At 39.8% G+C, this 6,769-nt stretch overlaps 1 pseudogene; it reads left to right on the forward strand.

The window, feature by feature from the left end:
* The first annotated feature begins 4,471 nt into the window (after positions 1-4,471).
* LOC133254169 (ATP-binding cassette sub-family F member 2-like) lies at positions 4,472-5,635 on the forward strand (annotated as a pseudogene).
* Positions 5,636-6,769: the final 1,134 nt, after the last annotated feature.

Genomic DNA, 6,769 nt, shown 5'->3' on the forward strand with positions numbered 1-6,769 from the left:
TACCACGCAAATGCACTCATCTCACATGCTAGTAAAGTAATGCTCAAAATTCTCCAAGCCAGGATTCAGCAATACATGAACCGTGAACTTCCAGATGTTCAAGTTGGTTTTAGAAAAGGCAGAGGAACCAGAGATCAAATTGCCAACATCCACTGGATCATCGAAAAAGCAAGAGAGTTCCAAAAAAACATCTATTTCTGCTTTATTGACTATGCCAAAGCCTTTGACTGTGTGGATCACAATAAACTGTGGAAAATTCTGAAAGAGATGGGAATACCAGACCACCTGACCTGCCTCTTGAGAAACCTGTGTACAGGTCAGGAAGCAACAGTTAGAACTGGACATGGAACAACAGACAGGTTCCAAATAGGAAAAGGAGGACATCAAGGCTGTATATTGTCACCCTGCTTATTTAACTTATATGCAGAGTACATCATGAGAAATGCTGGGCTGGAGGGAGCACAAGCTGGAATCAAGATTGCCAGGAGAAATATCAATAACCTTAGATATGCAGATGACACCATTGTTATGGTAGAACCCAAAGAAGAACTAAAGAGTCTCTTGATGAAAGTGAAAGAGGAGAGTGAAAAAGTTGGCTTAAAGCTCAACATTCAGAAAACTAAGATCATGGCATCTGGTCCCATCACTTCATGGCAAATAGATGGGGAAATAGTGGGAACAGTGGCTGACTTTATTTTGGGGGGCTCCAAAATCACTGCAGATGGTGATTGCAGCCATGAAATTAAAAGACACTTACTCCTTGGAAGAAAAGTTATGACCAACCTAGACAGCATATTAAAAGCAGAGACATTACTTCATCAACAAAGGTCTGTCTAGTCAAGGCCATGGTATTTCCAGTAGTCATGCATGGACTGATGTTGAAGCTGAAACTCCAATAATTTGGCCACCTGATGAGAAGAGCTGATTCATTTGAAAAGACCCTGATGCTGGGAACGGTTGAGGGCAGGAGGAGAAGGGGACGACAGAGGATGAGATGGTTGAATGGTATCACTGACTCAATGGACATGGGTTTGGGTAGACTCCAGCAGTTGGTGATGGACAAGCAGGCCTTACGTGTTGTGGTTCATGCGGTCACAAAGAGTCGGACATGACTGAGCAACTGAACTGAACTGAGTTGATAATTTCAAATAACTTGTCTTCAAGTTTGCTAATAATTTATTCCTTGTCAAGTCTAACTTTGAGCAAATTTAGTGATTTTTTTCAACTCACTTATTGTATCTCTCAGCACCAAAATTTCTGTTTGATTCTTTTTTTATATTGATAGTTTAAACTTATTGAAATTATCTTTTTGTTTATGCAATATTTTCCTGATTTTGTTTAGGTGCCTAAAAACATAAATCTGTGCCCTCATTGAACATTATTTATGCAAAAATTTTAGTTTCTTTGTTCAGTAATTTAGAGATACATATTCTGTAGATCAGTCTGTGGAGATTTACTTTGCTTTTTTAGTTGTTTCATATTTCCCTATCTGTACACATATGATTCATGATATTAATAATAATAAAAAAGAGGGTCTTCTCCTAGTCTTTACAAACCATGTTTTTGCAAAATGAGTCTCTTCACCAATCAGCACAGCTAGAGTTTCCATTACCTCTCAAAACTTTTCTAGTCATGTGTCTTCCCTGAATGTGAACATCTGTTTTTATTCTGGCATATACAGCTACTTTTAACTACCTTCATTTCCCTGTTCATTTCAGTTCTGTTCATTTCAGTCCCTTAGTAGTGTCCAACTCTTTGCGTCCCCATGAACTGCAGCACTGCCAGGCCCCCCTGTCCATCACCAACTCCTGGAGCTTACTCAAACTCATGTCCATCCTACCATCTAATCCTCTGTCATCCCCTTCTGCTCCTTCCTTAAATCTTTCCCAGCATCAGGGTCTTTTCAAATGAATAAGTTCTTCCCATCATGTTCCAGCTTCAGCATCAGTCCTTCCAATGAATATTCAGGACTGATTTCCTTTAGGATGGACTGGCTGGATCTCCTTGCTCTCCAAGGGACTGTCAAGAGTCTTCTCCAACATCACAGTTCGAAAGCACCAATTTTTTGGTGCTCAGCTTTCTTTATCATCCAACTGTCACATCCATATGTGACTACTGGAAAAACCATACTTTGACTAGACGGACATTTTTTTGGCAAAGTAATGGCTCTGCTTTTTAATATGCCTTCTAGGTTGGTCATAACTTCTCTTCCAAGGAGAAAGCATCTTTTAATTTAATGGAGCAGCCAACACCTGCAGTGATTTTGGAGTTCTTTTTCACTTTCTGCCATAAGGGTGGTGCCATCTGCATATCTGAGGTTATTGATATTTCTCCCAGCAATCTTGATTCCAGCTTGTTTCACCCAGTTCAGCATTTCTCATGTTGTACTCTGCATATGAGTTAAATAAGCAAAGTGACAATATACAACCTTGACATGCTCCTTTCCCAATTTGGAACCAGTCTGCTGTTTCATGTCCACTTCTAACTGTTGCTTCCTGACCTGCATACAGGTTTTCTCAGGAGGCAGATCAGGTGATCTGGTATTCCCATCTCTTTAAGAATTTTCCACAGAGTGTTGTGATCCACACAGTCAAAGGCTTTGTCATAGTCAATAAAGCAGAAGTAGATGTTTTTCTGGAACTTTCTTGCTTTTTCGATGACCTGACGGATGTTGGCAATTTGATCTCTGGTTCCTCTGCCTTTTCTAAATCCAGCTTGAACATCTGGAAGTTCACAGTTCACATATTGTTGAAGCCTATCTTGGAATATTTTGAGAATTAATCTGTTAGCTTGAGATGACTGCAATTGTGCAGTAGTTTGAGCGTTCTTTGGCATTTCCTTTTTTGGGATTGGAATGAAAACTGACATTTTCCAGTCCTGTGGCCACTGCTGAGTTTTACAACTTTGCTGGCATATTGAGGGCAGCACTTTCACAGCATTATCTCTTAGGATTTGAAATAGCTCAATTGGAATTCCATCACCTCCTCTAGCTTTGCTCATAGTGATGCTTCCTGAGGCCCACTTGACTTTGCCTTCCAGGATGTCTAGCTCCAGATGAGTGATCACACCATCATGATTATCTGGATCATGAAGATTGTCTTTGTATAGTGCTTTTGTGTATCCTTGCTACCTCTTCTTACTATCTTCTGCTTCTCTTAGGGACCATTTTGTCCCTTATTGTGCTCATCTTTGCATGAAAATTTCCCTTGGTGTCTTTAATTTTCTTGAAGAGATCTCTAGTCTTTCCCATTCCATTGTTTTCCTCTATTTCTTTGCATTCATCACTGAGGAAAGCTTCCTTATTTATCCTTGCTATTCTTTGGAACTCTGCATAAATGGGTATATATTTTCCTTTCTCTTTTCCCTTTTCTTCCCTTTTCCTTTTCTCCTTTCACTTTTCTTCTTTTCATGGCTATTTGCAAGGCCTCCTTAGATAACCATTTTGACTTTTACATTGCTTCTTTTGGTAATGGTCTTGATCCCTGCATCCTATACAATGTCACAAGCCTCTGTCCATAGTTCTTCAGGCATTCTGACTATCAGATCTAATCCCTTGAATTTGCCTATTACTTCATGGCAAATAGATGGGGAAGAAGTGGAAACATTGGCAGATTTTATTTTCTTGGTTTTCAAAATCACTGTGACCATGACTGTAGCCACAAAATTAAAAGATACTTGTTCCTTGGAAGAAAAGCCATGACAAAACTAGACAGCACGTTAAAAACAGACATCAATTTACCAACCAAGGTCTATATAGTCAAAGGTATGCTTTTTCCAATAGTCATATATGGGTGTGACAGTTAAGCCACAAACAAAGTTGAGCACCAAAGAACTGATGTTTTCGATTTGTGGTGCTGGACAAAACTCTTGAGAGTCCATTGGACAGCAAGGAGATCAAGTTTGTCAATGTTAAAGGAAATCAACACTGAATATTCATTGGAAGACTGATGCTGAAGCTGAAGCTCCAATGTTTTGGCCACCTGATGCAAAGAGCTGACTTATTGGAAAAGACCACGATTTTGGGAAAGATTGAGGGATGGAGAAGAACTGGGCAATAAAGGATTAGAGAGTTGGACGGCAACACCGACTCAGTGGACATGAGTTTGAGCAAACTCAGGGGGATAGTGAAGGACAAAGGAGCCTGGTGTGCTGCAGTCCATGGGGTTGCAAAGAGTTGATCACGACTTAGCCACTGAACAACAAAATGCTCACCCTCAGTAGCACTTGCCTTCCATTTCTATTGAGTTACTATATCTAGCATTGTTTGCTCCCTCCATCGCCTCCCTATAGAGCTTCATACTCCCTGCTGCTCTAATGCCCCATGTTACAGGTCTTCAAGGTCTAACCCAAATTACATCAATAGTTCCCCCAAGCAGTCCAACTCAAGTGATACATACAATAACCAGTCCTTTGGGCAGACACAAGAAACATTCAAAACATTAGATAAAGTTTCCACTTTTTCCAGGAGCCAGTAACTGGGAGGTTTCCTTCTGATTGTGTTGTACTACACTGGGTCAGGGGATTGGTAAAGATGAGCACATGCAAAAAACAAAACAAAACAAAAAACTCTTTATCGTCAAAATCCTTCTTAATTATTTAGTGCTTCATGCTGCTCCTGGATGAGCCCACCAACTACCTGGACCTCAATGCTTGTGTGTGTTTAAAAAGAACTAAATGCTTTTAAGCACATCTAGGTCCTCATCTCCCATTCCCAGGACTTTCTCAATGATGTCTGTATCAACAACATTAAACACTTGTGGGTAATTGTGGTCAGTATGTGAGGACATGGCCGGAGGTGAAAGAGAATCAGATGAAGAGGTTTCACAGGGAGCAGAATCAAATTGCATACATGAAGAATTATACTCTTTGGCTCAGTCATGGCAATGCCAAGCTATTCAGCAGACACACGGCAAGGAGAAGACACTACAGAAAATGATGACATCAGGACTGACAGAGAGAGCTGTGAGTGACAAGACACTGTCATTTTGATCCCTCCACCCATTATCATGGTGCAAAATGTCACTTCAAATAAACAAAAGACAGGACTTGCATCTTCAACAGTCTAAAATTACATGTCAGTTTTGACACATGAATGACTTTGGTGGGGCCTAATGGAACAGAGATGTCAACTCTTCTGAAGCTGATCAGTGGAGAGCTACTAATTGCAGACAGAATGTCCTGAAAACACTCTCATGTCAAGAGAGTACATTACCATCAGCATTTATAAGAGCAGGTGGACTTAGATCTTTTGCCTTTGGAGTACATGATGAATGCTATCCAGAGAACAAGGTGAAGAAAGAAATGAAGATGACTGTACAACTGGTCTCATTGGGAAACAGCAGGTCATCCCAGTCCAGAACCTATCTGATAGGCAGAAGTCTTGAGAGTGTCTGGCCTGGCAGAACCCCCACATGCTCTTCTTGGATGAACCTGGATATTGATACCATTTGAGGGTTGTGTGATGCTGATCAGTCATGGTTTCAAACTCCATCAGCAAGTTGCACAAGAATTGTAGTTCTGTGAAAAGTAGACAATCACCAGGTGGCCTAGAGACATCATGGTCTACAAGAAGAACCTCAAGTCCAAGCTGGTGGGCAAGGAGCCCCAGCTCACAAGGAGGACCCACAACATGTGACCCCTTGCCGGCCCCTTAGGCCAGGCTCCTGGGGTTGTACTCCTGCATTGCTGAAATACTATTCCCCAGCCCCTCCCCTGCCAACATTAGCCTTAGCTGCACTCTGATCTTATCTACAGCTGGACAGTACCTGTCCATCTCCTGTCCTTCCAGATACGTCTGTCCATGTCTGGGCTTGGCTGGCTGTTTGTGCCAGCTTTTTGCTGGTTCTGACTACAATGTAATTATTTAAGGGTGTAACTTTTAAACATGTGTGACATCTATAAAGCATCCCCCAGAAAAGAAAGAAAGATTAAAAAAAAAAAGAAAAAAATCCAGTCAGAAAATGCTTGATAAGTGGTCTTGTATTCAAAAGCTTATCATCCAACATGTGAGATATAAAATTTTAGTTAACAAATATATACCTTCAAATATATTTTCTAAATGAGATATCTGTTTTTCCAATTAAAATTTCATATTGAGTATACTTTTTAAAAATAATTTTTAAAACATTTTTGAATTTTATAAATTTAAAATGTAAATATATTTTATTTAAACTTTAAACTTTTCATAAAGAATCATGTCTTTGATGTAAAGCTATTTTAGTTATAGCTGCACATATGACAATGTTAAAATAACATCCAGGAAATCAAGAAGCTATTTACTTGTCTTTTCATTTTAAACTTTTTAATGTCTAAATTTATACCTACATGATTTACTATATTCTGTGTTGATGGAGTTAACAAAACCCTTGTATGTTTGTAAAATTCAAAGAATCTACCTGCCAATGCAGGAGACTCAGGAGATGTTGGTTTGATCCCTGGGTCTGCAAGACCCCCTGGAGGAGGAAATGGCAACCCACCTGAGTATTCTTGGCTGGAAAATTCTATGGACAACGGAACCTGGAAGGCTCAGTCAGACATGACTGAGCACACACACATGCACAATTTTATACAGCTTTTCAAATATATTTTGAAATTATATACTGTCTTTAATTTATGAAAGAGCAGATGTATGATCTATCTTATTAATTACTAACTTTAGAATAGCATATGTTGATGCTAAAAGTAGCATTCTAAATTATATAACAGTTCCCTGGGTTGGGAAGATCCCCTGGAGAAGGGAACAGCTACACTCTCCAGGATTCTGGCATGG

The sequence above is a fragment of the Bos javanicus genome, chromosome 1 (genome assembly GCF_032452875.1).
Source record: "Bos javanicus breed banteng chromosome 1, ARS-OSU_banteng_1.0, whole genome shotgun sequence".
Lineage (NCBI taxonomy): Eukaryota > Metazoa > Chordata > Mammalia > Artiodactyla > Bovidae > Bos > Bos javanicus.